The sequence below is a fragment of the Eurosta solidaginis genome, chromosome 2 (assembly GCF_040869045.1).
Source record: "Eurosta solidaginis isolate ZX-2024a chromosome 2, ASM4086904v1, whole genome shotgun sequence".
Lineage (NCBI taxonomy): Eukaryota > Metazoa > Arthropoda > Insecta > Diptera > Tephritidae > Eurosta > Eurosta solidaginis.
The window spans coordinates 124929421-124938021 of NC_090320.1; the positions used below are offsets into that span (position 1 = coordinate 124929421).

General features: G+C 40.8%; 1 pseudogene; it reads left to right on the top strand.

Moving 5' to 3' along the window:
* The first annotated feature begins 749 nt into the window (after positions 1 to 749).
* On the top strand, positions 750 to 1842 carry LOC137241640 (protein CNPPD1-like; annotated as a pseudogene).
* The last annotated feature ends 6759 nt before the right edge of the window (positions 1843 to 8601 follow it).

Genomic DNA, 8601 nt, shown 5'->3' on the forward strand with positions numbered 1-8601 from the left:
AAAGAAACAGAAAATTTAATTTAAATAAAGGATTAAAAGGCCATGAGTAAAAACTTATGTGCGCAAAGAACCGAAGAAAAAAACGGATTTAGTAGTCATCCATGCGATGTGGCAGGTGCTTTAGCACATTTAATATATTTTATGATTCGATTTATGTCGGTAGATGTCGCCGACATATATCTAAAATTTATTTTAGATTTGTGTTGAACTTTGTTTTCACAACAAGTGGCCTGCCACCACACGGAACGATTCGAAATCTGGCTGAAAAGTTACAACAAAGTTGCATTTCTATCATTCAACATTATTTTCGACGTGTATTGTCGATAATGTTGAGATTCGTGGAATTAAGTATTTTAAATCTCGACCAAATGAATGATTGATCGAGATATGTAATACGCGACATGTGTTGCGTGTAGCAGCGCCTAAGGCATAACGTCGGTAACGCAGTGCATTGACAGTCAGAAATGGAGTGTAGAGATTTTGTCTAGCATATGTCGCTCTTCCATTTCCTGAATGAAAAAAAAAACAAATGTCATTGATATAAAACACGCGGTGAGTATGGAAGCTAGAAGTTGTAATCTCCTTTTCATTAATTGATTTTTGCTCTTTTATTTGCAGGTATACGTTATAATATGTCCCTTTATGTGTAAATTTGTATCACCACGTACTTTTAACAAATTGATGCAAAATCTACCATTTTAAACGTTATTCTTTGTTGAAATTATATGTTTGAGGGCAAATCAATGAAAATGACGTACGGGAGTAGCGCTAGGAATGGTGGTGGCTCATGTGCAGCCACAACCAAAAGCGGTCGGGTAATGCCTCATGGCGACTTTATGGATTGTATACGTAAGTCGCTTTATTTTGGTAGTGACACACTCGTAAAAGAAATGGAAGTATCACTACCGCTAGCTGAATATGCATCGGAATTATTTTTCTGCACCGCACAAGGGGCATTCGCTGAACCGCTTGAACACAGTTGCCGCTGGTGGCGTACATGCTTCTCCGTGCTCACTAATTATGGCATTGATATATTTAGATCGTCTTAATATGTCCGATCCAAATTATGTACGACGCATAACAACGCAAGAACTCGTTATTGTGTCTATGATGGTATCAACCAAATTCTATGCCTCACTGTACAAATTAGATTTTGAATTTCTTTGTGCTATTGAATGGAACATTTACATATCGAACGTAGACCTTTTTTTTTTGAAAAATTGAGCAGCATTGAAAATCAACTAGCGCGCCGCGAAGGCTTACGCCATGGTTAGCTCACCTATACTAATAATGCAAATGTTACCATCCTTCACATTGGCTAAATTCATATTGAGTAATATCGCTGTAATGGCTGTTAGTTATGCGGCAAGTGTGATAACCATAGCTGGTGCCTTTTTCTTGGCCAGCCAAATACCTGGCACTGTATTACATCGTAAAGCTATTGCAACAGTTATACGAGGCGAGAATGTTACTACTGTGTTGCAAGCAACAACACCTGTTCTAGCTTATGATGCTACACCATTGAATACACAACCACGTTTAAGGCGCACAAATAAGACCGACATTGCACCGATAACAACTGTAACTGTAACCGAAGGAAGTGCTCTAAATGATACATATACAGCATTGAATATCGAAGCAGAACCTTTGAAGTTAGAGTGTCAATATAGAGGAGAGGCATTGCGTGAAGAATTACGCAGACGTCAACATGAAATTGGGAGTGCTACATGCTTACCTTTGCCTGGTTTTTATGTCGAAAAGTTTGTTAATTGGCTTAAACCATTGCAGGAACTAGAGCCGGCCATGCCGAAAGAAAATTTACTAGCAGCACAAGAAAATTAACAATATGAACGTGAATTTAGCAGTGCTTGGGAAAACTGGAGCCTGGTAAATTTAACGACATCCATGTTTTGGCAATTGTTAGGCGATACTTCACAACAATCTTTTGCGCGTTTGCCATCGATGTGGCCTAAATTTATCTAGTACATGCGGATATGTGTACCCTATACAACTGCAACGCACAATGGCTACATGAGAGATATACTTAAAAATATGATAATTGCGTTTGCTTTTTAATTGTATACTGCATATTTATGCACACATACCCAATAAAATGTCGGTGTATGCTTTACGTGACAACTACAACAACTCAGATATTGTAGTGAAATCAAAGGTGGATACCAAATCGATGGAAATTTCGCCTGGTGTTACAATTATATTAACTTACGTGGCTGTAAAATCAGAGTAAATGGATTGTTTTTACAAAAAATGGCATAAAGATATTGTATGATCGTTGTTTTATGCATAAAGCAACGATTATTTAGGGTTAAATTAAAAAAATTTCAAACATTGGAAAAGCTCCCAAAAGGTTGGCGGTAACATTGGAACATATACCCCCTAAGCGGCTTAGAGCCTTAGTAAATTACAATGGGCAGCCTGTGCGATGACGGGCTGGTGTTTGGCCCTTAAGTATCGCAGTTTCCGATGTTTTCTAGTCATGCACATCTAAAAAAAACGAACCCCAGAAGGAGGTATACCACGGCCAGATTACATTGAGCATCTAGTTGAAGAATATCACACAACCACCAACGTAGAAGCCAAGAGCAAGTAACAGAAAATATATGTAATTTTGCTTATGACCCAATCAATTGGAAATATCTGAAAGAAGTTGACGCATGGGAGTATTCGAAAAATGTGCTAAAAGCCCAAATGAAGGATTGCAGCCACACGGAATTTCTGCAATGTGTAATATGTGCTTTGATTCCGAGACCTACAAATTTATAACCAAATTGGAAGTTTTAGCACTCATACATAAGTTACTACACACAACCGAGGCAGCAGATATACATCTAAATTGAATTGCGCTTCTGTACCAACTACTTATATCAGATAATAGCCGACAAGAAATGAAGTATCAAATAGCGGCTCCATATGTTTTAAAAAGGTGACAGAATTACAAAACAGCCCCGATCCACGCGTAGAGAATATTGTGGTTCCCGATTTGAACAGGTTGTGGATATGAAAAATGTTCTTACAAGTGCTAAAACGGTTCAAAAGCCAAACAGCAACAGTAGAATTTAAAGAAGTTAAACTAATTAAACGTTTCAGTCAAATGGAACTAGACACATTCTCATTGCTAACAGGTGATTCTAATCCAATACATAGCGTTAGTATACCATCAAGGGAGCGTAAAGTACATGGCGCTTTCCTTAATGAAGTGGTGGCTGGTATTATTGGCACACAATTGCCAGGAGCAGGTACAATTGTGTTAAGTCAAAAGTTTAGTTTTCCCAACGCTTGTCGTGTAGATGTAGACACAGATATTGTCGTTCGTTTAGTAAGGGAGCGAAAAATCTCCCTGGTCGAATACGAGTGCTCACAGAATAAAAAAGTAGTTTTTATTGGTGAAGCTAAACTTTTATTAAAACAATAAAATTGATACTACAGTCTATACGGCATAGTCTATTACGGCAATTGTGTATCCCAGGGGTTCAGAAAGGTACATAGTCTATTACGGTAATTGTGTATCCCAGGGGTTCAGAAAGGTACTGACTTGAGTTCTTCACACAGTGCTATTGTAAGCCATTCAGCTAAAGCACGCTTTTTATAAGTGTGTCGAACCTAAGAAGCGTCACGAAATTGAATTGATGGGATCAATGTGAACAAAGCTGCCAGCAGCCACCCGTTGACCATCAGGTAAGGCTTTTGAAGAAAATTAAGATATTTGTGATGTTTTACAACTAAATTTTGTTAAAGGTACTTTGTCAATGAACCCCTGTGTGGCATCAAATTTCCATGTCCTACTACAAGGGGACCAGACATTATATACGAACCAAGGAGAAAAACTAACTGAAATATATTGTGGCTCGAAGTTCACATTTCCTAACAATAACATAAACCCAACCGGTATCCCTGATAACGAGGATGATCGTATGGAAGGAAAGAAGTCCGTCGATATATCGAACATTCTATCAGAAGGTAAATTACAGCTTCATCAAACTTATGCAGCTAGTAATTGGCCTATTCGATATTCAGCAATTAATCTGCTATTCTGAGGAATACCAATTGGATAACTAGTTCGCGACCAAGATTCAGGTTCACGCTCCTGTAATTTCATTAAACATCTACTTCGAAATCCGCTGATGACACTTTTTTGGATGGCGTTGTTAGCCCTTTTGAGTTAAGACTGCAGGATTCTTATTCCTTAAGTGTCAATGGCGCATACGAAGTAGATGTCACAAGTACAGGTATCCATCCAGCGGGTATAGTGTCCCTCCCGGTTACAACTTTGCGAAATGATTTATCAGTGAAGTCTTCATCTACTTCACCTGATACAGTTGAGACAATTATTGGTAACGTTTGTGGCCAGGAGACTCATGTTATCATTTTCCTTGGGATTATGTCAGCTGGTGATACTCTTTGATAATGCAATTGCTTTAGGTGTAGAAAATGAAACAACATTGTACACAAGTGAAATAAGTTCCCATTTTCTTTTTAGAATGAAAGTCGCAAGTATATTCACATAAAATCCTTCGTCAGTTAATTAAAGAAATCTTGGCTTTAGTGCATGGGAGATAGCCCTTATTGCTTTAAATGGATGAAAACAAATATTTAAAGCAATTTTTTAATTTATAATTTATTTACTAATGTGGAAAAGGTTTAAACACCGTGACATCAGCTGTGTGATGAATACGCACGGTGAGATGGGGGAAGGTACGGGGATATTTCGGTGACGATATGACTAAAATTCGGGGATCAATTCATACATTTAGTGGTCTTCTGAACAATTGCGTGGTGGCAACGGCACACTAACGCAATTGTTGGAAGAGGTATTCTGTGGCAGATAGTGAATCTGAGTTAGGGTTCTGTTGGCCTCGTTCGGGGTAACGGGAGCTGGGATATCGGTGTATTGGCCTCGTTCGGGGTGAACGAGAGCTGGGTTATTTGGGATAGAGGAACGTACACTATTAAAGTTCCTTTTCTTTGTCGTGGTGCGGAAGTAGTACCAATTTCGCGATTGGTCTCGTAATTTGTCCTTTCATTGTGTGGACGTCAACAACACGTACACGGTTATCGGAACCTGGGTGTGTGTTGACGATCCTCCCCATTCTCCACTCGTTTAGTTGGAGGCTATCCTCCTTTATGACGACTAGGTCCCCGGGTTTTAAGTTGGATTGTGGATGTTTCCACTTGCACCGTTTCTGGATCTCGGTGAGATATTCCGATTTCCATCTTGTGCAAAATGTTTGATGAAGGGCTTTCATCTTTTGCCATCGGTTTACGATTGATGCAGGATTTTCACTACAATCGACTTCAGGTGGGGCTAAGAGATGTCCACCCACGAGAAAGTGGCCTGGAGTAAGCGGCTCCAGGTCGGACGGATCATTGGATGAGCGACTGAGAGGTCTAGAGTTGAGGCAGGCCTCAATTCGACATAAGATGGTTGTAAACTCTTCGAAAGTATATTTATGATCGGACGCGATCTTTTTAAAAAGGGTCTTAAAACTTTTTACCCCCGTTTCCCACAAACCTCCCATGTGAGGAGCGTTTGGCGGTATAAAATGCCATTCTAAAGTGTGATGGCTATATTTATTCAAAGTTCCGTCCCTTGCTTCCCGCAGAAATGCTTTAAACTCGGATCGTAACGATCGCGAAGTTGGTACCATTGTCGGAGTAAACGTTTTTCGGACAGCCTCGTCTGGATACAAATCTGGCGAAGGCAGCTAGGAAGGACCCGTTACTAAGGTCGTTTGTCGCTTCTAGATGGATGGCTTTCGTCGAAAAGCAGACAAACAGACAAACATATCCCTTTGAAATTCGGCATCCCCTCCCTCGGTAGGATTTTATATCAAATGGTCCCGCGAAATCTACCCCGGTGTTGGTGAAGGCCCTAGTAAAGGTGGTGCGCTCTTTCGGAAGGATCCCCATAAGTTGCGTTTGTGTCCGCTTCCTGTAAATTGTTCAGACCTTACAGTTGTGGATAACCGACCTTATCATGACTTTAACGCGTGGGATCCAGTACTGAGTGCGGATATGATGTAGCATCAGCTGGTTCCCTCCATGCAGGGTGGTCTCATGAGAGGATTGAACTATAAGTCTGGATAACCTGTAAGTGTAAGGAAGGATAATGGGATGACTTTCGTTATGAGACATGTCTTTGGATGCCCCAATCCGCCCCCAGGTCGAATAATGCCTTCTTCGTCTATATATGGGTCCAGGGGTAAAATCTCACTTTTACCATTTATTAGCTTTCCTGACTTCAAATTTGCGTACTCTTCTTGATAATGTTGCCTTTGGCATATTGTTATCAATCTTCGTGTTGTTTTTTCTATTTCATCAGGGGCTATCGAATGAGATTCTCTCTTAAAGGAGGCTTTAGTGGTTGGGTGCGTATTCTGGAAAAACCGAAGAATAAAGGATATAACCCGCAAAGCCCTTTGTAGATCGGAAAACCTATCCAGAATATCAAAGTTATTTTTAATCGAAGTTGTATGAACTTTCACGCTATTTTCCTCCATATTCGTATTGTAATCTTCTTCTTGTGTTGGCCAATTTTCGTTGTCTTCTTGTAACCAAGAAGGTCCCTGCCACCACAAAGAATTGTTGATTAGGTCTGAAGCGTAGAGGCTTCTGCTCGTCAAATCTGCAGGATTTGACGCGGAGTCTACGTGCCGCCATACTTTGTCTCCTACTTTGTCGATGATTTTAGTTATTCGATCTGCCACGAACATGGTGGTTTTCGGATCCATGCCAGCACTATAGTTGAATCTGTCCAAAGGGTTTCTTTAGTGTTCGAAAGTTTCATATTTTCGACCACAGATTCGATTATTTCTGCTAGTAGAACTGCACCGCAGAGTTCGAGTCGAGGCAAGGATATGGTTTTGACCGGGGCTACTCTCTTCTTGGCCATCAACAGGTTGGTGAAGACTTGATCCTTTGTTTGTACCCTCAGGAAAACAGTGGCGGCATATGCTTTTTCCGAAGCATCGCTGAACCCATGTATTTCGATATTGTCCTTCAATGTGTAGTGAACCCATCGCGGTATGCGTATATCGTTGATCTTTTCGTAGTCAGTCATGAATGATTGCCACCGATGTAGGGTAGTTTCAGACACATCTTCATCCCAGCCTGTCCCTTCCAACCAAATATTTTGCATTATTATTTTGGCTACAATTACGACTGGTGCCAGCCAGCCAGAGGGTCGAAAAGTTTTGCTATCGCAGACAGTATTGACCTTTTTGTTACAGTAGGGTTATTATCAAAGGGTTTCGCTGCAAAGTAGAAGTAGTTGAAATGAGCGATCCATCTGATGCCGAGTGCTTTTACCGTGCTGGTGTCTTCAAACTCAAGAAAATCCTCCCTTAATAAGTGTTGCTTCGGTATACCCTGTAGAATTTTCTTGCAACTGGACGTCCATTTGCGTAATGGGAAACCTGCCGATTGTAACGCCGATGATATTTGATCCCTTGCCCTTATCGCAGTTTCGATGCTGTGCCCACCGGTGAGTACGTCATCAACGTACATACAATTTCGCAAGATATCTGCTGCCATTGGATGCGAGGTCTCCACGTCATCAGCGAGTTGGTGCAGTGTCCGAATCGCAAGGTATGGAGCATAATTCACTCCAAATGTTACTGTTTTTAATTCATAAAGCTTGATTGGTTCCTTGGGGAAGTTGCGAAATACGATTCGCTGGTATTTTGTTTCGTCTTCATTGACCCATATTTGGCTATACATCTTCTCGATGTCGCTGTTGAAGACGTATTTGAACAGCCGCCAATGAAGTATTAAGATTGTTAGGTCGGATTGAATTATTGGGCCTGGGTATAGGGTATCATTTAAACTTTTTCCGTTTGTGGTAGGACATGATGCGTTAAATACGACCCTGACTTTTGTCGTTGTACTTCCCTCCTTTATAACAGCATGGTGAGGTAGGAAGTAACAGTCATTTTAGTCTGGCGAAATATTGCCTATTTGTTTCATGTGCCCTAAGGTTTCATATTCGGATACAACTATATTGTATTCCGTTTGAAGGACTGGGTTTTTCGCAAGTCGTGTCTCGTTGCGATAGAATTGAGAACACGCACTTCTTAATGAGGGGCCTAAGTTAAACTCTTTCCTAAAGGGTAAGGAGACTACGTATTTGCCATCGTTGTTCCGATTAGTTGTGGATTTGTATAGCCCCTCGCAGTAAGTGTCATCGTTATTGATGCTCCTCTTCTTTGGAATTTCCTCTATCTCCCAGAAAGCGGCCAGTTGTTTGTCTAAAGTGACTCCGTTAAAATATGAAACAAGGGTCTTTTTTGTATCAACCGCATCTGTCCGGCCTGTCAAAATCCAGCCGAACACCGTTTCCTGTGCTATTAATGTGTTTAGCACGTCCTTCCTAATACCGCCTAGCATAATTTGGGGGTATATGTCTCCGCCCAGAATTGGGTCGACTGGCTCATTGACAAAGAATCTTTTGTCAGCCAGTACTAAGTCAGGGAATGCTTGCCTAGTCATTGCGTTTATTTTGCAAGTTGGAAGATTCCCTGTTAATTGTGGTATAACCAGCATGATCGCATTGATCTTGATTAATGGGTCTGTTGGTGACCGCAA